The sequence below is a fragment of the Capra hircus genome, chromosome 13, assembly GCF_001704415.2.
Source record: "Capra hircus breed San Clemente chromosome 13, ASM170441v1, whole genome shotgun sequence".
Taxonomy (NCBI): Eukaryota; Metazoa; Chordata; class Mammalia; order Artiodactyla; family Bovidae; genus Capra; species Capra hircus.
In genome coordinates this window covers 63,154,693-63,180,098 of record NC_030820.1, presented here as the reverse complement: position 1 = coordinate 63,180,098, position 25,406 = coordinate 63,154,693, and the positions used below count along the sequence as shown (strand labels likewise).

At 42.8% G+C, this 25,406-nt stretch overlaps 1 long non-coding RNA gene across 2 annotated transcripts in view; it reads right to left on the bottom strand.

Annotated features, from left to right (window-relative positions):
- The window catches only part of LOC102190531, a 30,254-nt gene extending 23,124 nt beyond the window's left edge, over positions 1 to 7,130 (bottom strand). For both annotated transcript variants that reach the window (XR_001296448.1, XR_310493.2), the window contains exon 1: positions 7,049 to 7,130. This is a non-coding gene — a long non-coding RNA (uncharacterized LOC102190531). The remainder of the gene's footprint in view (positions 1 to 7,048) is intronic.

Here is a 25,406-nt window from a genome sequence, read left to right as displayed (position 1 = left end):
CAACTTCATTAGTATCAAGGAAATATAAATTAAAATAGAAAGGCATTCCACTATTCTCTCACCAAAATAGTTAAATACAAAAGACAGACAATACCAAGTATTGATGAATACTGAAAGTAAAAGTGCTAGTCATTCAGTAGTGTCTGAATCTGGGACACCGTGGACTGTAGCCTGCCAGGCTCCTCTGTCCATGGGATTCTCCAGGCAAGAATAATGGAGTGGGTTGTCATTTCTTACTCCAGGTTATCTTCCTGACCCAAAGATCAAACCTGGGTCTCCCGCATTAGCAGGCACATTTTTACCGTCTGAGCCATGAGGATGTAAAAAAACCCCAGAAACCTCAGACATGGCTGGTAGAAGTGTAAAATAATACAACTAATTTGGAAAACTGGCAGTATCTGTTAAAGCAGAACTCACATGTCTTACAATTCAGCACTTCCATTTCTAGATATACCCAATAGAATTGCATTCATATGTTCAGCAAAAAACTGTTCACAAATGTTCCTAATAGAACTGTTCATAATAGGCCCCAACTAGAAACAATCCAAATGCCCATCAATAAGGCAATTAATAAATAAACTGTGGTATGTTAATTCATAAAATACCATACAGCAATGCAAATAAAATATTACTACATGCAGAAATTCCCTGGAGGTGCAGTGGTTAGGACTCTATCCTTCCAATGCAGGGGCCACAGGGTTGGATCCCTGATTGGGGAACTAAGATCCCACAAGCTGCGTGGTGCAGTCAAAAAACAAAATCCCAAATATTACTATATGCAATAACATAACTAAATCATACAAAGCAAAAGAAGTCACGCATCAAAGTACATACCGCCCCCCTCACCCCCATTACCACCACCACCCCTGCCCACCACCACCAACAGGCAAAACTTAAATATGGTGTTAGAAGTCAGGTTAGTGGTTACCCTTGGGAATAAAGAGACTTAAAGAGGGAATGAGGGGGTTCTGGGTACTGGTAATGTTCTGTTTCTAGATCTAGGTTCAGTTTTCCTGGGTATGTTCATGTAGTGAAAATTCATCAAGCTGTAGACATTTTTGTTTAATAGAAACAGACAAACGTCAAATAAAAATTTTAAGTATTGTATGGCAAAACCAATACAATATTGTAAAGTAATTAACCTCCAATTAAAATAAATAAATTTAAAAAAATTTAAAACAAACAAACAAAAAAGTATTGTGGTCTGTGTCCAGATCATTCAGCATCCCAGGGAAGAGAGAGATCAAGATTTTAAAAATTAAGCAATCAAGTGAAAAAGGCAGCTGTCACAACTTTCTCTCTTTGACCTGGCTCTCTGTCACCCAGCAAAGGCTGGTACTTTGAGCTGTCGTCTTATTCACAAGTAGGAGAGGCTAGGCTTTGCCTTCTCCTTTGATGCACAGGAAGATGGCAGCCCTGAGCAAGTCAAAGAGATTAAAGCCCCACAGACTATTAAAAGTGGATGCAGGATTAGAAACTGATCTCCTAATTCCTGCTCCTGATCTTTGTGCACCAGGGCCTGTTGCTCCTGAGAATCAGGCCACCTGACCACCCCGAAGCTCCAATCAGTGTAACTTCACTAGGGTCTAGTGATTTTTTTTCTCTGTGTCCCTAACTTACAGTGGTGCTATGGATGGGGATGACATCACTTCTCTGGAAGGGAATGTCAAAGGGTGCAACTATAGGACATAAGGAAGCAATTTTAAAGAACTACTTTTATCCCTTCTGAAAGTCCAATCACTGACTGTATTGAATGAGGGCTGATGACACTTGAGAGAGGAACAAACCAAGGAAAGAGTAAAACATATACTTGATGGGATCCAGTCAGAAAGGACTATTTCTAAACAAATGAAAAGAGTCACACTTTTCAGCCTTTAATCTTTTAAATAAGATTGAAATTGTGGTTTAGAATGTTTTGAATTTAGTACTTTTGTTCCAAGCTGATTCTTCTTAAAAACACCTGAATATAAAGAATCTGTAAGCACAGGTCTGGGGAACAGATGGAGACAGAACTGGTGGTTGTCTAGCAGGCAATTTATGGCTGTGTCCTAATTTTGTGGGGGCTATTAGAAGGACTTATAGAACTCTCCCCCACTGCAACACCCCCCATTCTTCTTCTTTTTCCTCAAGAGAGCTGCCCTGTCGGCAAAATGCAGACCTCTTGGGGGTCTAGGGACTACTTTGGCCCCCAGACCCAGCTGCACAGGTATTTAAATTGGATACAGACTTTAGCTTTACAGTTCTTTCCAATTTCCTCACCAAAACGTGAATAAATCTTCCCTACCCAACTAAAGTCAGTTTTCTCTCAAGCCACAGTCTATCTCTTTGTGTACATTTTCCCTGAGCCATATTCTTTCTTATCTCAATAAAAGATATGGCACTCTGCTACCATCCACCTTCCTCCCAACCCCAACACACACATTGACATGTGATCATTTTGATTTCTATTTTCTGTTTTGCTTCTATAAGAACTCTTCTCTCTTTTTGACTAGCATCCTGGCTCTTTCATCGATCTCTGAACACTAGGCTCCTTTGCTTTCCCATGCTGGACTGTAACTGCATCTTTGCTGGAATGCTTACCCATATGCAGAAGCGCTTGGAAGAGAAAAGCATTTGCGGTGTAACAGAAAGATGGCAAGTTTCATGTTATTTTAACTTTTGAGATGCCTTCAGACTGTCCTGAAGAACCAGATTCAGCCCTTTTCCCAGACTGTATTTCAACCCCGAGCCACTTACACAAAACGGGTTTACCGTACTCGACAGTAAAACTGCCAATTAAAAACAATCGCCTCAAATTGAGTTATACAGTTCCTTATATCCTTGAATACGCACAGGACTCCAAAGCAATTGAATCCTGTATGTGGTTTCCTAGACCCACAGATCTGTTTTTCAAAGCCTCAACCTGACAGAGACTGAAACCAAACACTTCAACCTACAGTTTACTTCTTTTGAGGTAAAGACTGGTCTCCTTTCTACATCTATCTGACAGGATATTTGCGAGACCAAATCAAAAGGCTATAATGGGCCCCCCGCAATTCCTTGTAATTACCTTTGAATGGGGCTTTCCTGCTGAGAGTTGTGCCCAAAATGAAGCCATCAGTGTTAGTGTCCCGATCCTTAATGAGATCCCTGTGGCTTAAGCAGAGAAAATGCACGCACATGCCCTACCTTCAACATGAGAATCTTTTCCTTTATTTTCAGAGGAGGTTGACCAAATGAACCACTGTAACTTCAAGCTTTCAGGGTATGGTTCCATTTCTTCCTGGATTTGTTCTTTATATTATCGGTGTTGTTGGTTCACCGCAACATGGCTGCTCCCTCCCGGAATGTTCTTCTCCTACACATATCTCAATAGAGCGCCACACTTTGATACAGGGAAGGGCACAAACCTGTAGCCTTCTCTTCTCTGGTGCTATCTCAGCTACCTGTACACAAAGCATGGGCAGTGGCCAACTGCTTTTACAAAATTTAGGTGCTCAAATATAGGAAGATTCTGTACCCAAGTAAGAAACTGTAATTAGGAAACTCCAATCAGTGGAATGTACCAGGAAAAAAAATCATCTAGGCACCAAGGGCTTGGTATATTTTTTTACTACAGAAGAAACAAAAAAGTAGAAGGAAATGAGGAGGAAGAAAGGGAAAGGAAAGAAAAAGAAGAGGAAGGAAAGGAGAAGAAATTGAGCTCATAGATATCCTATTAAGCACAGTTATGGCTCTGTACCGAAACACTCGTTGACAAAGAGAAAGAAATTTCTTCTTCCCACACTGGGCTCACCACTCACTCTACAGGGCCCTGTCCCGGGAATTGTCAGTAGCAGCTGTCTGTGGTCAGTAACAGATAATTCCAGATCAAAAGAAGGGTTCTGAAACCAAGATGTCTTTTTTTAGATGAATGGTTCTCCAAGTGGAATCCGGGGATCTATAGTGGGTCTGCAGAGAGTCTTCCAACCGTTCTGTGGGCTGGGTCAAAATGCAAGACACAGAAGTGTGTTGATTTTTTTCCCCCTTTTAAAACATATTTTCTGCTGTGGATTTCAATCAAAACTTAAAAGCATCAAAACAAATATGTTTAAAGGGACCTACAAATAATCACAGGGATTCAGCAAACACACCTGCGAAGTGGTTTTTTTTTTGTTTGTTTGCTGGCTTGTTCAATCTAGTAAATGGGTGAGACTTTTGTCTAGCTCAAGTCGTCTAAAGACTAAAAATTTTGAAACTCACCAGTCCAGATGAAAAGACGAAAATTGCAACGCACATCTCTGTGAGGGGAAGAAAGTCAAGTCCTTTCTCCCCTGAGTTTCCCATTTCCCGGCGTCACTTACTTCCTGGCCCTCGCTCTGTACTGCTTGCTAGCTCAATGCCCACAGCTTTGAAGTTGGAATCAGCCACTGCCAAGAAGAACCCTTCTCTGCAGCTACGGCTGTCGTTACTCGGGTTTCTCTTCCAGGGAGCAGGAGCTTAGGTATGGTGTGAAGGAGATGTCAACTGCAGCTGCAGCTTGAGAAGATCTGCTTTTCCTCATCCCAGCCCCACAGCAAGAGTTAACCCCAGCAAAGCCTGGACTGCTGGAGAGTTTTGTGAGTTATCTCATGACCCAATTGTTAACCCATATAGCACAACAAAGCTGTCAGGCCATGGAGGCTGCTCAGATGCCATGAGATAAAATTCAGTCCTTACACCTACATCTGCCTTTCCCTCTCTGATGGAGGTATGTGTACATTCAGCTGTCAGCTGAACAAATTTGCAACATCATAGTTTCAAAGCAGAGGGGCTGCCTATACAGTAAACAGTATAAAGAGTGCGGGAGTTTACAGGGTGAACTGTGGGAGCAGTAAATTATAATGGACTTGGAGGCCTGTAATTGGATTTTGCTGAAGTATTGGCAGCACCATTTACCTTTCAGTAAATGTCACAGGTACAAAGTGCTCTCAGATAACTCAGATGCTACCCTTAATTACTCAGCTGCTGTTAGCACTCTTTTGGCACAGACCCACTCAAGAATAAAGGAAGCAATGTTCTTCTCATCTTGCTTGATAAGGTGAAAACAACTTGTTAGCTCTTTGAATATGATTGAAAAAAAAAAAAAAAAGAAAGACAGAAAGAGGAAAGAAATCAATCTCAATATCTGAATGGAATTTATCACATACCTCTCAGGGACCCCCTGGTTCTTAAATGTTTCAGCTAAAGATTCCCTCTTCCAACTTCTGCAGAAGCTCAATGACTCAGCCTGTCAGAGCATGGATACTTTGTTGCCAGTTCATGCAAGTTGGCTTAAATAGGTTGTCAAGATGCTGTAGCTGTGACCAAACCTCTGGCAGGGGGAGGCGGGGCAGCACATGCCACGTAAGCACACTTGCATGTATCACGTGTTTCTGTGAGTATACCCAGCGGGAAGGGTATTTGCCACATAGGAGAAACTGGAGGTTGTCTGTTGTATTACATGGTATCCCAGACTTAGAATCTGCCTCCTGCAGGAACAGTCCACAAATTTGCTCATGTCTTGAGATCTACATTTGATTCCTACATGGCTCATGTCTCTGGATTCCTTGGGTATCCAGAAAGGGATCAGGGTATCAGAAGACCTGGTTTCAGCTCTGACTAACACTTATAAGCTTTACAATTTTATTTTATTTATTTTTTTAAGGGATTGGTCAGTATTAAAAATAGATACCAACTTTTATTAATACATTTTGAGTTTTTCATGTTATGTTTTAGTAAAAAAAAAATGGCTGGTTGATTTCACAAATTTCATTTTACCTAGAAATTTTAACATCTAGCCTGGAAAATCTTTAATCAGAACCATTAACGTGGGCAGATTGTATCACTTGGAATTTCACCATCTGGCTTTGCACATTTCTGCTTGGTGATAAAGAATAGACTTGGAAGAAAAGCTATGACAAACCTAGACAGTGGATGAGGTGGTTGGATGGCATCACTGATCCAATGGACATGAGCTTCAACAAACTCCGGGAGATAGTGAAGGACAGGGAAGCCCGGTGTGCTGCAGTCCATGGGGTCAAAAAGAGCTAGACACAACCGAGCAGCTGAATAGCAACAACAACAACAGCAACTTCAGCATGTACTGGGTTCAGTTCAGTTCAGTCGCTCAGTTGTGTCCGACTCTTTGCGACCCCATGAATCGCAGCAAGCTTTACAATTTTAAACTAATGCATCTGCCTTTTCTGAGCTTCAGTGTATCGGTCCCGTGGGTAAATAATATCCTCAATGGGGATACTGGGGCATGAACTGAGACAATGGTACGCAAAGTGCCTGGTAGTGTTGCATGCATATGAACTGTGCATGAATCTAGGGGAGCATATGGTGGCAAAGGATAATTCAGCCTTGAAAGAGAAAGACCCCATAATTATAAGAGGGGCCCAGGGAAGGGGTTCAATGATTGTGAATACCCTGTCTTACTATAACTTTTGGAAGGTGTTTGTTCTTAAGGTGAAATGATGAAAAAGGCACTGAACTGCAAGTTAGGAAATTCGTGTTCTAGTCTTGACTCTGGTGACAAGAGAGCTAGTTTGGGCAGGTCAATTAATCTCTTCATGTTTGTTTCCTACATAATAGTGATATTCATACTCTCTCTTTCCTAAGTGTAGTATTATTGTGATGCTTGAATAAGAGAGGGTTTATATAAATATATATATATATATATATATGTATGTCTGCCTACAATACGGGAGACCCAAGTTCAGTCCCTGGGTCGGGAAGATCTCCTGGAGAAGGAAATAGCAACCCACTCCAGTATTCTTGCCTGGAAAATCCCATGGACGGAGAAACCTGGTAGGCTACGGTCCGGGGGGTTGCAAAAGAGTCAGACGTGACTTAGTGACTAAACAACAACAACATTAAAATATAATTTATTTTGGTCAAAAACTTCCTGCCTTCAATCTTTCCCAACATCAGGGTCTTTTCCAATGACTTAAGCATATAGTGGAACGAGTCTGGGAGGCAGGAATAGGATCATCCTTGCAGCTTTGGGAAGCTTAAGGCAAAAATCCTACGCTCAAATCCCTGATCATACAACCTTGTCAACACTTACCATCAACAGTGGTCAAGAAGGAGAACCATCCTCTCTATCAAACTTTTCATTTCCCTTTCTCTCCAAGAAAATACCTGCAGAAAAAAGTTAGGAAAACTCAGTTTACTTGGTCTGTCTTCTTGTTTGCTTTTTCTTCCATGACCCAGCATACTGCAGACCCGCCCTGGGTGAACAGATTATGGGACAGGCTTGTGGCACAGGCACTCAACTCTGAAACACTGAGGCTCTACCTCTTTCTTATAGTAAAGGGCTGCCTGGAATGTTCCTCCCATTTATGGATCAGCTTGGGCCCTAAAGCAAAGGCAGCTGCCCCAGACTCTTCTGCATGGACATAGAGACTTGTGGACAGAGACCTCTCCCCACAAAAGCTGCCGTTTACAGGGAGCCACTGAAGTGGTGGGTTGGGGGAGCAGGGAGGCAGCAGATGGACAGTGAGAATTAGGATTCATTCTTTCCTGGGGTACCTTGGCCTTGGTCTGCAGAGCAGAAGACACTGCAGGCCATCCCAGTTTCAGGCATACAGCACCTCCTCCCCAACTTGTCCTTAAACATTCCTGGCTCACGTAGCAGGAAGGACAGGAACCTGTTGGAACTATCAAAGCTCTGACATTTCAAGCCCCAAAGCAGATCTAAATCCAGGCTCCCACATTATGACCATATACTTATCCTTTTAAAAGGAGTCATTGAGTATGAATTTCTTTTTAATGCTTATGGATCTACTTCAGGAGAACTTGGGAAAAACCTAAGATAAATTTAAAAATCTAAGAAAAATCTTAGAGACACTGTATCTATTTAGATTCACAGGAAACAAGCAGATAAAAGACTGCTAGTTTAATATGTTTAAGGTACGAGGTATGTCGGTTCCTTAGAGATAAGAGTAAATGCGGACAGTTTTCATTTGAGGGGCATCTGGTCAGGAGGACTTTAAGAGACCAAGATGTTCCAGGGAGAGGATATAATCTCATTCTTCTGAACTTTATTGTTAGAACTTCTATCAATCTGGGCCTGAAGAAAGTCCAAATGGGCCAGGAGTCCAAGGACAGAAGTACCCTTAGTTGGTGGGGTAGGGGGCTATACTAGTGAGTGTAGGGTTGCTGGGAATGGGATAGGTGCACCCACCTTACTCCCAAAACTTGTCCCCTGGCTGGCCCTTCTTCTTCTAATATTTCAGGCCCTGTGATCTTTTCTGTAAAGCAAACCATATGGTTTTGATTCTGGCTCCTGGCTTACTAAGAGTGTTTCATGTTTCTTGCAGCAGGAAGCCCTTCGGCTATTTTAAGCAGCTGCTCTGGCATCTAAGAGAGGAGGCCAGCTCTTTTGGACTCCCTCAACAGCTGGACTTGGCAGCCCAGTGGAAGGCAACACACAGTTTAAAGAAAAGGTAACAAGAATGGCTGTAGGGGATGAGGAGACACTCCTGGGATTCACACAAGTGGATGCCAGGCTCTCCCACTTGTGGATGTCTGTCCAGAGAACTGACTTTTCCTCCTTAATGCTGCCCCCGATCCCCACCCCTGGATTTCCGTTTGAGTGTTCCTGTGAGGTAAACCTTTCCTGGAGATGGGACACTAGCACTTAGTGCTTCTGGAGGCAATGGAGGAGAGAAGTGCCTCAAAAGGGACCACACAAAGCATCTAACACCATGGACTGGTACTTCAGTCAGATGAATTTCAATGAGATTCAGTGAAAGAAAATTCTGTGATATGAGTGGTAGAAAAGGTGGAGGTTAAGAGAAGTCAATCCCTTCTCAGAAGGGACTGAAGCTACTCTGTTGTGAAAGGAATGAAGGGATACTGACAGTCTAAGAAAAGCCTTAATCATTTTGTTCTTTATATAATGCTTTATAATTTTCAGTCATTTGATCTTATCTCTAGGCCTGTGCACTTACTGACATTTCTACTTGAAATTTTTTTCTGCAGATACCCATATTGCCTTCTTCTTTCCTCCAGATTGCAGTGTCTCCTCGTCAGAGAGGGCTTACCTGACTAACTTGTCTTTACACTCTGTCACATCGCTTTACATCCTTTCTAAACCTCATCGTTATCTGAAATTATCTTGTTACTCATTTTGGTTCAGTTTTTCGATGGTTAACGTAAGCTCCATGGAAGTACCCCATCTATTTTGGTCACTGCTGTATCCTCAATGCCTAGAATAGTGCCTGCAGAACAGCAGGTGTTCAATAAGTGTGTGCTGATTTGCAGAATAAATGAGTGGAGTGGGTTGGGAGAGCTAGCCCCAGAAAGCTAGGTAAAATTGTGATGGGATGCATATGGTCAGAAGGAACAGAAATGATGAGAGGAGGAAATTAGGAGCAGTAACCAAAATCTCCTGAGAAGTGGAAATAGAAAGTAAAAATAAAGGAACCACATTTCGCCTTGCAGCGTTCATCATATGCAACAAATGTTTGTTGACTACTTCCTGCGTGCCAAGCATTATGCTAAGTGCTATGGATACAAAGATGAATGAAGTTATAGGATAGGGAGAACGAATGAAGATGAGGGCGAGAGGAAGCAACCTCAGGAGTCACTCTTTCAAGTTATTCACTGAGTTCGTCATCTTATAAAGAGACATAAAAAACAGATGCATGGAATTGGGACGGGGGCTATCAGGAGCGTGCTGCTGCTGCTGCTGCTGCTGCTAAGTCGCTTCAGTCGTGTCCGACTCTTAGCGACCCATGGACTGCAGCCCACCAGGCTCCTCCGTCCATGGGATTTCCCAGGCAAGAGTACTGGAGTGGGATGCCATTGCTTTGCCTATGAGGAGTGTGAGTGAACTTCAATAAGGGGAACATATTAGTGGAAACTACAGAGGAGAGGACATTTGATTTGGGCCTTGAAGATAAGTAAAGAATTTATCAAGCAGAGAAGAAGGAAAAAAAGGTATTCCAGGCAAGGAAACAGCATGAGCAAAGGCATGGAGGCGTGAAAGTACTTATGCTTGGAAAATAACAAGCAGACCAAACAGTTCCCTGTGACAAGAATATAGTGTACATGGGGGAATGGCTAGATATGAGGCAGATGAAATGCAGTGGTGAGGGCTGGCCTTCTTATGGGCCACATTAAAGAATGTGGACTTAAATCAGAACAACCTAGATTTTCTGAAATTCTTAGATCCTCATATGACCCCTGATGAATAGTGGTATATTAATAAATTCTCTCCATCTATGACAAAAAAAGAATCAAAGGACTCTTGGCTCAATGCCCAGAGGTCTCATTGCACCTTACAGGTGTCACTTCAATACAGTCCAGCTGAGAGTCTGGGAGAAATACTAGCCAAGGATGCTAGACCCCCCATTATCACCCAAGGTCAGAGTGAAATGCCAGGGTCCCACCCTTGGTCTCACACATAGCTAGGCTCAGATTACATCCCGTGAATGAACTACAAGGGCTCAAGGTGGCTCAGGCAGGGGCAGCTGCCAGTAGACAGGCCAGGGTGAGACAAGCAGGGCATGCGTCTAAGGTATAAAATTTAAGGCGGTTCCAAAAATCTCAATAATCAAAAATAAGGATATTTTAATTAGATATCAAAAATAAAAATTTACATAAAAGAAATCAGTAATCAAGATTGCTCTGTTATTCCATTGTGCAGTTCATTATTCAAGGGTTAGATGTGGCCTTAGGGTAATTCTCTCATAGGTTCTTCAAACTCCTTCCAGAGATCAGGAAATGGGAAGGTCTGAATGAGGCCAGTCCAGGGAACTAGAACCTGGGAGTGCCAGCTCCATCTTCCCTAGTTAATCTGGGACCTATGCAGAAGATGAGGGAGCCCAGATTTGCTGCTTACTTTCAGCCTAAAGCATTTCCCATCTGAGGTCTGTCGTGGTCCGTGCGCAGGTTGGAAAAGAATTTCCAGACATGAGACAGAATGAGAGGGAAATAAAGTTAATTAGAGGGGGAGATGCTATTAGAACAGCAGACCAGCTCAAGGAAGTACTTTTATCTGCTTTTGCATTCCAAGACTCTCCTTGGTTTCATCTGCTCTTTTGTCCTTGGGCAACCACAAGGCCAGTACATGTATCTGCCGAACAGCCTACTGCCTCTTCTGGGAGAGGCTCCATACTCCAGGAACAGTAAGCAGTGCTTTAGTGTTTGACAGGCTAACCTGCTTGAGGAATTAACTGTTTTATTTTCTGTGGCGTCAGCCACTTCGGTTCTTTGTGGAAGAATGAACCATTCCTATCTTCTCCTACGCTTGCCACCCCCAAAGAATGACTCAGGGCCTTTTGTGCTGGAGCTTCATTTGCCTTAGAAAAAATAAAATCAACAGGCTTTTGTTTTTGAAATCAGCCCAGGTCTCAATATTCCCTGGTGGCTCAGAGGGTAAAGCGTCTGCCTGCAATACAGGAGACCTGGGTTTGTATCCCTGGGTCAGGAAGATCCCCTGGAGAAGGAAATGGCAACCCACTCCAGTACTCTTGCCTGGAAAATCCCATGGACAGAGAAGCCTGGTAGACTGCAGTCCATGGGATCACAAAGAGTCCGACACGACTGAGCGACTTCACTTTCACTTTCTTTCTTTCAAGTCTCAGAGGTGATTAAGTTGTTTTTTTCTGACACAAAGAAGGGCTCTTAGGATTAGAGGAGAGCTGAGGAGAGAGAGGACAGGGAGGCCTGGCATGCTGCGATTCATGGGGTCGCAAAGAGTCGGACACGACTGAGCGACTGAACTGAACTGAACCGAGAAGAGAGAATTTCCTGAGCCTGGCGCTTAAGCTAGGGAGCACCGTGGTCTCCTTGTGCGGCCAGGTCCTACTCCTGCTCTCCCAGAGACCCCTGGCACAGCAGGACCCTGAATGGGGATGACTGTGTGCTAAGAGGTGACCAGAGGCACTGCTTTTGGGGAGTCTCACGCCCCACTTAGGCCTACAGAAAGGGTCCTAGAATAGACAATTGATGTGAGCAAAGAACTCCAATGGTGAATGGCACTGACTGAGAGACGTCTCTGAAATACCTGTGAGCTCCTGAAAAGAGGACCAAGACTGGGTTTTCTGCCCACTGGTACATGGGAGCCAAGAATATTTTAGAGAACTAAAGAAATGTGACATTTTCATGACCTGCACATCATGGAACAAAGTTACACCTGTTAGACTGTGTTTAACACCAGCCTCCACACTTTCCTGGTTTCCTGGCTCAAAGAAACCTCCAGCTTGATTTGTTTAACCCTGCCTCTCAGGAGTTGGAGAGGCTCTGAGTGTGTCTCACACCTGATCACCTATTCCAGTCCCCTCCTCAAGTCAGTTCAGTGGAAGCCTGAGTCAAAGCCGGAGGAAGAGAAACTGAGCAGAGTGGCATGCAAGGACTGCTCAGCACTAGGACTCCCCACGCCTCTCTGTGAAGTCTTCCACAAGTCTGCACTGCCCCCAGGTGGCCGCATCAGAGCTCTGGTTTGGGGAGAAGAAAATCTGAGGTGCGTGTGTCTCAGCTGGAACTCTTTGGGAACCCAATAGAGGGGAGACAAGGAGAGAACCCAAGAAATCAGTCATCAAATTGGGCACTGGAATGTTTAAAGAATACATTTTTTCAATATCACTATGTAATTTTTAGCATAAAATTAAAATATATTCAGAGAAATCAATTTAGTTCACTACTTAAAATGCAGGGACTTGGTGCAATAGCATGCTAAGTGCCTGAGGTTATCTAAAATACTTTTTCAGTTTTTACCATTGAAGACTTAAAAAAAAAAAAAAAAAAAAAAAAAGCTCAGGGACTTCCGTGGTGTTCTAGTGGTTAAGAATCGGACCGCCAATGCAGGGAACACAGATTTGATCCCTGCTCTGAAAAATCCCACATGCTGCAGAGTGTTTAAGCCACACTGGAACTCTGAGCCTATGTATGCAACTACTGAAGCCCACATGCCCTAGAGCCCTGCTCTGCAACAAGAGAAGCCACTGCAACTAGAGAGTAGAGACCCCACTGGCCGCAACTAGAGAAAGCCCATGCATAGCAACAGAGACCCCAAAATAAATATACATACATACATTTTTTTTTTTAAAGCTGAGACTACTTTTCTGATATTCAGTCATTCAAGCAATTATTAGAGGCTTAGTTTATGCCATGACCTATACTAGAAATGGTGGATACAAAGACACTGTCTCTGCCTACAAAGAGCTTACAGTCCAGAAGAAGAGATAAATATAAAATAATTATAGAAATAATAAATAACAATAATAAATGAGGTTTATGTATTGACAGAGGTATACATAAGGTATGCCAGTACCTAATGGACCAAGGGTTGGGGCTAGTCAGAGAAGGCTTCTCAGAAGAAGTGAGATCTGAGTTGAACCTTACATGATGACTAGGATTTAGCTATGTGGGGTTGGGGCACTGACAATAGAAGGAGAGCACAGTGCAGACAGAAAGGCCAGTGATAGCAAATATGTGGCGGGAAACGCGCAGGCAGAAAGGGCCAAAAGGTCAGGAGAAATAGACAAAGAGAGCCTTGTAAATATTAGATTAAGGACGCTGGACCATATCCTGCAGTGTTGCTGAAAGGTTTACAGGCAGGAGAGACATATGGTTAGATTTAATTTCCAAATATTGTGCTAGCAGAGGGTAGACTGACATGACACATTTGGAAACAGACCAGAGAAAACAATCTAGGTTAAAGCAGAATAATACAGAAGAAAGATGAATGAGCACTTGGAGTAGGAAGTTTGGAGAAGAAGCAACAGAGCCAAGGGCCTTGGATGCAAGGGGAGGAGTGAGGGCCAAGGAGAAATCAAGGAAGGCTCTCCAGTGTCTAGTTTAGGTGACTGTGTGGCTGATGGTATCACCAATTATTAACAGATGCTAAATTCCAGAGGAAGAGCAAGGAAGGGGGGTGAGTTCTTTTTACTCTACCATTCCCTTGTAGCTCAGTCGGTAAAGAATTTGCCTGCAGTGCAGGAGACCCGGGTTCAATCCCTGGGTTGGGAAGATCCCCTGGAGAAGGAAATGGCAACCCACTCCAGTATCCTTGCCTGGAAAATCTCATGGACAGAGGAACCTGGTGGATTGCAGTCCACGGGGTCACAAAGAGTCGGGCACGACTGAGCGACTAACACATACACACACATCTGTGCAATACAGTAAAATAGAGATATCTAGGAATCTATTAGAAATAAAACTAAAATTCTGGCTGAACTTAGTTGCTTAGTCATGTCCTGCTCTTTGAGACCCCATGGACTGTAGCCCATAGCCCACCAGGCTCCTCCGTCCATGGGGATTCTCCAGGCAAGAATACTGGAATGGGTTGCCATTCCCTCCTCCAAGGATTGAACCCAGGTCTCCAGGGCTGCAGGCAGATTCTTTACCATCTGGAAGCCCAAAGTTCTGGGGAGAGCTTTAAGCTAGACATGCAGATTTGGGTGTCACTGGTATATAGCGTATAAATAAAACCAAGGAAACAGATGAGATCACTCAGGGAGAATGGGAATAGAGAAAAGGACAGAAATCCAAGGACTAAACTCTGGAATGGGTTAGGAAAGCTTTGGTAATATTGTCTCATACATTTTCCTGCGACTTTTAGAGTTTACCAACTGTTTTTATATCCATTATCTTCCTAAATTCTCATCTGAGGGTTTCTGTAAACTGACTGATAAAGCCAGGTATGATTGTGCTGATACCAAGACTGCAATAGATCCAATCATCAGATGGGCAGTTGGTGGGAGCCATCAGCTTCCCCCATATATCCTTCACAGAGGCTATTCCCAGCTTTTGACTCAAAGCCCTATGTTAACATGACCCAGTATGATCCTTCAGAGGACTTCCCTCGTGGCAGTGGTTAAGAATACGCCTGCCAATGCAAGGGACATGGGTTCAATCCCTGGTCGTGCACCGGAACTACTGGAGCCTGTGTTCCCCAGAGCCCATGCTCTGCGACAAGAAAAGCTTCCTCAGTGAGAAGCCTGAGCACCATAACAAAGAGTAGTCCCTGCTCCCTGGCACTAAAGAAAGCCCAAGGAAAAGCAATGAAGACCCAGTGCAGCCAAAAATAAGTAAAATTTTAAAAATAAAATAAAGGAGAAATTTCAAAAAGAAAGAAAGAAGGAAACTCTTGCCTAGACTTCTGGTTAAGAGCATTGTGACCTGAGTTAGAAGGGCTGTGGAGGAGCAATGGCAGAGCTGCCAGCAGCCTGCCTGCCTCTGTACGTCCTGAAGGCAGGAGTCCATTAGTCCCACCTGAGGAAGAGCTGCAGGCGAGGAGGAAAGGCATCCTTTCCAGAGACAGAAACAAGGCAGCAACAGCATTTTCTTCTTCCTGAATGCCTGGGTCAGCAGGAGGCACTAAGGCTGGCCTGGCCCCAGAAGGAGGTCTGTAGAGCAAAGGCAGATGGATAGTGGAAATGCCATGTACCGATAGAGTAGAATCACTTCTACGGTGATTTTTTCCTTCTGTTAGACTTAGGATCCGGCTTTTGATTATTGATTTTTATTTACTTTTGCAATGGTCCTATCTCATTTTCAGGTGGTAAAACTGCTCCAAAGTAGCTTCCCCTTGCAAAGGTCATTTACAGTAAGTAATGTGCTTCAGCTAGGTCTCGCACTGAAAACAAACCTACAAGGGACTTCCATTACCTTTCATATCTAAGAGACTGGTATGCTAAGCTTGTACCCATGAGAGTATATCTTCTTGATTTTGCACAGATGATATGAGTGATGGTTACATAAAGTCTGTAACTACTATTTGTAAAATAAAATAAAGTATCTGAATCTCTCAAAAGCAGTTTGGGAAATTTGGGGCCTCCTAAGAGATAAGAATGGAGAAGGCAATGGCACCCTACTCCAGTACTCTTGCCTGGAAAATCCCATGGATGGAGGAGCCTGGTAGGCTGTAGTCCATGGGGTCGCTAGGAGTCGGACACGACTAAGCAACTTCACTTTCACTTTTCACTTTCATGCACTGGAGAAGGAAATGGCAACCCACTCCAGTGTTTTGCCTGCAGAATTCCAGGGACGGAGGGGCCTAGTGGGCTGCCGGTTATGGGGTCGCACAGAGTCGGACACGACTGAAGCGACTTAGCAGCAGCAGCAAGAGATAAGAAAACATCATCAGTAGAGATACAACCCTGAGGAAGTCCATCTTAAAGTTACTGGGCCTGCGGACAGGGATGACACTAACAAGTTGTAGACACTTTGCCCTAGTCCAGAGCAAAGAATTGACTTTTTCTCTGAGAAGGGACTTTAGAGGCCAAAGGAAAACAAAGATTGAAAATAAACTCCTCTTCGAAAAGGGTATAAACCTTCTATGGAAATGATTTTAGAAGTCTTCCTGTTAACACGACTCTTTCTCCCCAGGCTAGTTTCATTTTGTGGCTCCGTATTCAAATTCTAATGAAGAATCAGCTTCTGATAGTGGCTAGAATTATTCATGTATAGCTCCCTTCCCCATATGTGGACCATCGATGGCAACTTCTAAATGACTGTCCTTTTTGATACTGAGAGAATCAATTCCTAGGCAGGTTGACAAGAAGTCCGGGGATCCCCAAGGAGAGAGGGGTCTGGGGTTCTCAAGGAGGAGATAGGGGTCTGGAATTCTCAAGAAGGAGGAAAGGACAAACTTTTTTTCCCCTCTACATTCCTTAGTCTTAGTCACGTAAAACGTTTTTATCTTTAAGCCTGGAACTGATGATTATACAACAAACAACTCAGTTTAAACTGTGTACTAAGAATTATATAACAAGGTATCCTGCTTAAGGACAGTTTCTCCTTCCTGAAAACCTTCTGGCTAATCCTGTTATCTTAATGTAAATTATGGGAGTGGGTCTAGTAAGATCTTTACAACCTCCAGACATTATTTTGATTCATTGTAATAACTAATTAAAAAGTTATTGCTAACACAAGCAAGTGGCACTCTGTCTGCCCCCTTCTGATGTCTATGTCAGAAGCTACCTCTATCTCTTTTATACTTTAATAAAACTTTATTACTAAAAGCTCTGAGCAATCAAGCCTCGTCTCTGGCCCTGGATTGAATTCTGCTCCAGAGGCCAGCAACAACCTTTCCATATCCTTATATCAGCAAGGCAGAATTAAATTATCAGATTCCTAAAGCAGTTCCGCTTTGGACTTACCTGTGGAAATTGCTGAATGGGAAGGGTCAGGGAACTGAGGGTCCAGGATTTGGTTCAGTAACTTTAGTCCGGCTGACCAAAACCATCCCCTGCTGCTTTTTATGCAACCCTGAGCTGTTAATGACCACCAGCTGTGGGGCCACTCCTCTGACCACTTTGCCTGGCCTCCTGGGTCTTCAGTGCTTTCAGGGCTAAGGGCCCTCTATAGTCTCCTGCTCTCTGGCTTCCCCCTGCCTCAAGGATCTCCACCTCCCAGAGCGTTGCCAACTCAGCAGGAGCTTCCCAGGTGAGTTCTTTTGCTTTATAGCAACTGAGCTATCACATATCTAATCTGGAAGTACCCTAAAATTAAGGTGCAAAAAAACTGGATTTTGGAGACCAAAAGGATTTGGTGAAACTGACTTTTAGATGTTGTCTGGAGTAGAGTGTGCAATGTGGCAGCCTCCTGTCGGTGGCTTTGGAGCAGTTTGATAAACTGAAATATTACTTAGCCATGACAGATTCCTGGCAGAGCCAGGACTCAGCAGATTTCTGAATTATGTCTCCATCCAGTGCCATTCTCCAAGTTGAGTCAACACTACTTACTAGCTTTGTGACCTTGGGGAAGTTATTTAACCTCTTTAGGCCTCAGTTTCCTCAGATATAAAATGGGGGCAATGATACTCTCAAGTGATAACATGAACTTTATTTTATTTTTTTTTAACATGAACTTTAAATGAGATATATGTGTAACATCAATACATGATAGATGCTCAATGAATTTCAGTTTTCATTCCAATTCCGAAGAAAGGCAATGCCAAAGAATGCTCAAACTACTGCACAATTGCACTCATCTCACATGCTAGTAAAGTAATACTCAAAATTCTCCAAGCCAGGCTTCAGCAATATGTGAACCGTGAACTTCCTAATGTTCAAGCTGGTTTTAGAAAAGGCAGAGGAACCAGAGATCAAATTGCCAACATCTGCTGGATTGTGGAAAAAGAAAGAGAGTTCCAGAAAAACATCTATTTCTGCTTTATTGACTATACCAAAGCCTTTGACTGTGTGGATCACAATAAACTCTGGAAAATTCTGAAAGAGATGGGAATACCAGACCACCTAACCTGCCTCTTGAGAAATCTGTATGCAGGTCAGGAAGCAACAGTTAGAACTGGACATGGAACAACAGACTGGTTCCAAATAGGAAAAGGAGTACGTCAAGGCTGTATATTGTCACCCTGCTTATTTAACTTATATGCAGAGTACATCATGAGAAACGCTGGACTGGAAGAAACACAAGCTGGAATCTAGATTGCCGGGAGAAATCTCAATAACCTGAGATATGCAGATGACACCACCCTTATGGCAGAAAGTGAAGAGGAACTAAAAAGCCTCTTGATGAAAGTGAAAGAGGAGAGTGAAAAAGTTGGCTTAAAGCTCAACATTCAGAAAATGAAGATCATGGCATCCGGTCCCATCATTTCATGGGAAATAGATGGGAAACAGTGGAAAAAGTGTCAGACTTTATTTTGGGGGGCTCCAAAATCACTGCAGATGGTAATTGCAGCCATGAAATTAAAAGACGCTTACTCCTTGGAAGAAAAGTTATGACCAACCTAGATAGCATATTCAAAAGCAGAAACATTACTTTGCCGACTAAGGTCCATCTAGTCAAGGCTATGGTTTTTCCTGTGGTCATGTATGGATGTGAGAGTTGGACTGTGAAGAAGGCTGAGTGCCGAAGAATTGATGCTTCTGAACTGTGGTGTTGGAGAAGACCCTTGAGAGTCCCTTGGACTGCAAGGAGATCCAACCAGTCCATTGTGAAGGAGATCAGCCCTGGGATTTCTTTGGAAGGAATGAGGCTAAAGCTGAAACTCCAGTACTTTGGCCAAACTCATGAGAAGAGTTGACTCATTGGAAAAGACTCTGATGCTGGGAGGGATTGAGGGCAGGAGGAGAAGGGGACGACCGAGGATGAGATGGCTGGATGGCATCACTGACTCGATGGACGTGAGTCTGAGTGAACCCCGGGAGTTGGTGATGGACAGGGAGGCCTGGCGTGCTGCGATTCATGGGGTCGCAAAGAGTCGGACACGACTGAGCGACTGAACTGAACTGAGGCAATAGATAAGATCCTTGCCCCTACCCCCACCACAGGGATGTGTTAAGAAGAGAGCAGTGTGCTACCAGTCCCTCTGGACTGCCTCAGGGCTGGGAGCTTGGCTCACATGCATACCCTCTGCCTGGGAAAAGTGCTACTGCTTTGAATTTAAGTTTCTCAGTCAATTATTACCACCTCTTTGTTTTGCCCTCGATGCTTATGGAATATTTGCTATTGTAATTCAGTAATTAAAAATTGCCCTTGTGGCTTTCAGCCTCATCAGTGGTATGTCCGTTTGTTTTATAGAGAAAGTTATTTATTCTTAAAATGGATCAGGGTGTTAACAGATTGCTGATTGTCTCCTTCACTAAATTTTAACTCTTGAGGGCAGGGACTGTGTCTCATTTATTTGTGGATCTCCACTGCCTAGAGGAGCTTCATGGTGGCTGTTCAATAAATGCTTACAGATTAATAAGTGAGTCAAATATAACCAACCCTGCATAAAGCTGTACGTGTGAAATTGGAAGTATGGGTGATAGGTACCAGAGAAACTCTGAAAAAGAAGAAATCACCTTGGACCAGGCTGGTCAAGGAAACATCTGTGGAAGCAATAAGAAAAATCCATGGAAGAATTTAACTCCCTAGACAAAGATGAGTTAGGATGTGAAAGGAATATGGGCTTCCAAATCACATAGACTCTGTGAGCTTCAATTTCTCCTCTATATAAATATTTAAATTTAAAAAATGGGAACAGTAAACTTATATCATAAGTGTAAATGAGATAGCTTTGTAAAGCAATTAGTACAGAGTGTGATGCACACAAAAGAATTTTCTTTCCTTTGTAAGTTATCTTTCTTTTCTGACCTGTACAGTAATCCCACTGAACTTGAAATCACCAATTCAATGGACATGAGTTTGAGCAAACTCTGGCAGATGGTAAAGGACAGGAAAGTCTGGTGTGTTGCACTCCATGGGGTTGCAAAGAGTTGGACACGACTTAGCAGCTGAACAACTACCTCATGGAACTTTATTACTGGAAGAGCTTGTGGAGATAATTTAGTGTATATCTTTCATTTTACATATTAAAACCCCCCTCAACCCAGAGCAATTAAGTGATTTGCTCAGCAGTAGTGGCAGAATTGTGCATTATTCTTGGGAGCTTTTGATTTCTTTCCCAGTACTCTTTACAGCATATCTGGCTAGTTTACATTTTCATGAACACTGGCAAACCACGTTGTTTTTTTCAGTAGGGACAGAATTCAATTAAATCATTTTTACATTCCCATCAGCAGTTTATGGAAGTTCTATTTGCTGCACATCCTCACCAGCATTTGGAAATGACAGCTTTTCTTTCTTGTTTTTTGTTGCTGTTATTCTACTGGGTGTAAAATGGTATCTCACTGTGGTTTGTTTCCTTGATGTATAATAATGTTAAGAATTTTTTCATATATTAATTGTCCACCTGTACATTTTCCTTTATGAAGCACCTGTCTCATTTTCCCCCCCTTTTTCAGTTGGGCTTGTTTGTCTTTTTATTATTGAGTAGGAATTATTTATATACAAATATATATGCTGAATATTTTCTAGGCTCGGACTGTAGAGTCCACCTGTAATCGAACCTGGAGACCCAGGTTCAATCCCTGGGTTGGGAAGATCCTCTGGATAAGGGAATGGCAACCCACTCCAATATTCTTGCCTGGAGAACTCCATGGACAGAGGAGCCTAGCAGGCTACAGTCTGTAGGGTCACAAAAGAGTCAGACACAACTGAAGTGACTTAGCATGCATACGCGTAAGGCACACAATAGCCATCTAACCCTTATTGGTGATGTTGTAATCACCAGGTCAAATTGTTTGATTTCTCCACTTAGAAATTACTAATATTTCCCTGCTAACCATCTATGGTACACACTGTGCTGCTGCTGCTGCTGCTAAGTTGCTTCAGTTGTGTCCGACTCTGTGTGACCCCATAGATGGCAGCCCACCAGGCTCCCCCGTCCCTGGGATTCTCCGGGCAAGAACGCTGGAGTGGGTTGCCATTTCCTTCTCCAATGCATGAAAGTGAAAAGTGAAAGTGAAGTGACCCCATGGACTGCAGCCTACCAGGCTCCTCTGTCCATGGGATTTTCCAGGCAAGAGTACTGGAGTGGGGTGCCATTGCCTTCTCTGACGGGACACAGTTAGATCATGCAAATATCCTGTACCTCATAAAGATTTACTCCTAGATTTAATATTCACTGATAGTCTTGCCTGAGTCAATCTTTGTTATGCCGACTGCAAAATAGGACTTCACAACCTCAGCATTCCCTCTATATTTAGCCAAAAGTGTTAGACATTTTATTGTAATCAATAGTATGTACTTATGCATGTATAAATGTATGTATTTATTTGCTGTAAATTGAGATTCATAAATTTCTATTTTTAGAAATTTTATAAATTTATAAATTTATAATTGTTACCATCTTTATTTTGGTGCTAAAATTTCAAGATATGGTCAGTAGGAACTCCTTCAAACTAGCTCATTTGCCCTCAAGACACGTGCCTGTTTTTATTTTGAGTAATTCCTTACTTTATAGCACAAGAAAATGTTCCAGGCTCATCTTAGACCTCCTGTGCCCCAGCTCTGGAATCAGCCATTTGCCCAAGGAGCCCTAATTAAATGAAAAAAAATTGTTTTAAGCAAACATACAGTAAAATTGACTTTTTTGTGTATACAGTTCATTTTAATACATGTATAGATTCATGAATAGAATACAGAACAGTTCCATAACCCCAGAAATTTCCCTCATACTATTGCTTTGTAGTCATATTCTCCACCCTGCCCTCATCCCTAACTAACCCCTGGCAACCACTCATTTTTTCTTTATCACTATAGTTTTTTTGTCTTTTTGAAAATGTGATGCAAATGGAATAGTACAGTATGTAAGCTAAAACATTTGGGAGAGGAGACTTCTTTCAATCAATGTCTTTAATAGTTATGGAAATATTGAGGTTATCTATTTCATCTTGAGTGAGTTTTGTGGTTTTCAAGGAATGAGTTCATTTCATCTGAAGTGTCAAATGCATGTGCATAGAGTTGTTCATAGTCTTCCCTTACTATCTTTTAAATGTCTGTAATTTTTATTATCTTTTAAAAGTATATAATCCCAGTGGGTCAGTGATAAAAAATCCTCCTGCCAGTGTAGGAGAGACAGGTTAGATCCCTGATCCAGGAGGATCCCATGTGCGACAGAGCAACTAAGCCCACAACTATTGAACCTGTGCTCTAGAGCCCAGGAGCCACAACTACTGAGCCCATGTGCTGCGACTCCTAAAGCCCATGTGCCATAGAGCCCTTGCTCTGCAAGGAGAGAAACCACCACACTGAGAAGCCCGAGCCCCACAACTACAGAGTAGCCCTTGCTCACTGCAACTATTATATAGAAAAGCTCGCACAGCAACAAAGACTCAGCACAGCCAAACATAAATAAATAATACTATTTTTTAAATGCATATAATCCTTTTCATTACTGATTATGGTCATTTGTATCTTTTTTCTTTTTCTTGGTATTGCTAGAAGTAGATCAATTTTATTGCTCTTTTCAAAGAACTAGCTTTTTACCTTGATTTTTCCGGTTTTCAATTCCATTGATTCCTGCTCTTACCTTTATTGTTTCCTTCCTTCTGCTTGCCTTGGGTTTAGTTTGTTCATCTCTGGTTTCTTAAAGTGAAAGCTTAGTTTATTTATTTGAGCCTTTTCTTCTTTTCTAATATAAGCATTTAATGCTATAAATTTCCCTCTAAGTATGGCATTCTAAAATCTTTGATTTGCTATATTATTTTTGTTCAGTAAAAATATTTTATAATTTCACCTGACACTCTTTGACTTTCTGATTATTTAGAAGAATGTTGTTTACTATCTAAATATTCAAAGATTTTCCTGTTATCTTTCTGGTTTGGGTTTCTAATTAATTCCATTATGGTCAGAAAATATACTTTGCATGATTTAAATTCTTCTAAGTTTCAGTTCAGTTCAATTCAGTCACTGAATCGTGTCCAACTCTTTGTGACCCCATGGACTGCCGCACGACAGGCTTCCCTGTTCATCACCAACTCCTGGAACTTGCTTAAACTCATGTCCATCGAGTTGGTGTTGCCATCCATCATGATTGATGCCAACTTTAAAGTTTGTTAAGGTTAATTTTATATCCCAGCATATAGCCTATCTTGATTATCCTTTCTATGTACATCTGAGTAGTTTTTTTTTTAGAGAAAACATTTTAATCTTACAGTATAGTACCTCGAAAAGTACAGTAGTAGGTACAACAGTTGGTATACAGGGGCTGCCATTGAGTGAACAGGTAAGAAGAGTTACTAACTGGAGGAGGGAGAGGAGGTGGGAGGTGGTAGAGCTGAAGGATCATCAGCAATAGGAGACAGAGGGCAAGCTGCAATTTCACTCATACTTGACGTTGAGAGCACAGGTTCTGGTTCCTTCCAAGAACCAGATGTATGTTTACATCTTTGAAAGTTCACAACGTGAAGGTTTGCATGTAGGAGACTTACTGTGTTCCCAAAGAACACAGCCATGTACTCTCAACAGCTTTGTCAAGATAAAGATAACATGTTTCTCACCCCTGTTCTCTCAACTGATTATAAAGTGACCTTTTTAAAATGCAAAAAAGCCTACCAGGCTCCTCAGCCCATGGGATTTTCAAGGCAAGAATACTGGAATGGGTTGCCATTTCCTTCTCCAGGAGATCTTCCTAACCCAGGGATTGAAACCGGGTCTCCCGCATTGTTGGCAGACGCTTTACTGGCTGAGCCACCAGGGAAGTCCATTCTCTCTTAGAATGTTATAAATCAATAAAAATGGCATGCTGTCTCCCTGATATACATTTCCAGGCAGGTGCTCAAAACAGAATCTGAACCACAGCCATAGCTAGAACATGGCCTAAGCACTCCCATCGTATCTTCTTTCTTCTGGTTTTGGAGGCTGTACACCGCCCTGCACAAATTCCAGTGTTCAGCTACAAAACCAACAGGGATGCCAGGAGAGCACTGCACTTTCAGTTTCCAGAGGCTCAAAATGCTGAAGAACATGTATGCAGCCCAATTGGCGAAGGGTACCAGCCAGGCTGGTACTGTATAGGATGGGTGCCACCAGTTGGCAGGTATGAAGGGAGGGTCCTGAGTTGCTGTGGGTTGTAGTATCCCATAGGCAAGTCTCCTGGGGTGTATGCAGATGGAGGGACAGCTGGTCCAGGGGGTCCAGGTACAAAATGGGAATTATATTCTGGAGGGGCATCAGAATTTGGATCTGATGAATTTAAATGGCAGTTGTAGGCAGGAGGAGCACCAGGCATTAGATCCAGGAACTCTTTTATTTTCCATTTCATCCACAGGTTGATCAAGGCTTGTGGTAATAGGCCTTAGAGAGAGGTGAATTGATTTACACACCGAGTTCTCTGGCTGGTAGTTCATATGACCTGATACTGCTCTTATTTAGAGATCCAATTTCCTTCCAAGATAATCAAAATTCTTTGTCCTCTAATGCAGTATGAAGAACTTGGCATACATGACATGAATGATTTTTTCCCCCATATTCTTTTTGGAAAGTGGCTGCGAGTCGACCTGACCCGGGTCCCCAGAGCTGTGCGCAGCGACCGCCCCGCTGGAGATCCCAGCGGAACCCTGTCCGGCCAGATCCAGCCTGCCGGATGGCTGCCCCTAGGGCCAGGCCCAGGCAGAAAAATCTCGCCAACAGAGCCTCCGTCCCCGGGCCACCGCCGCCGCCTTCAGAGCCAAATCCCTTCCAGTGGAACCACCTGAGGATGCGGCGCGGGGCGTTGCCGGCCTCGAACCTCTGTTCGCAGGGGCCCGGCTCCACTCACCGCCAGGCCAGCTGTCCCTCAGCACACGGGACACCGGGCCTGGGGTCTGATTTCATCCGCCGAGGATCGAGAAAGCTGATTAGTTTTTCCATGCACACTTAAAAAAATATTTATTTGCTGTTGTTGGATGAAGTAGTCTATAAATAGCAATTAAGTCCATTTGGTTGAGTTCTTTATGCTTACTAATTTACTGTCTATTTTTTCTATCAGTTACTGAGAAGAGGGTTGATACTTCAATTATAATTGTGGAGCTACCTGTTTTCCTTTTCAGTTCTATCAGTTTTGCTTCACGTGTTTTGAAACTCTTCTATTAGGTATATACACATTGAGGATTATTATATATTCTTGGTGAATT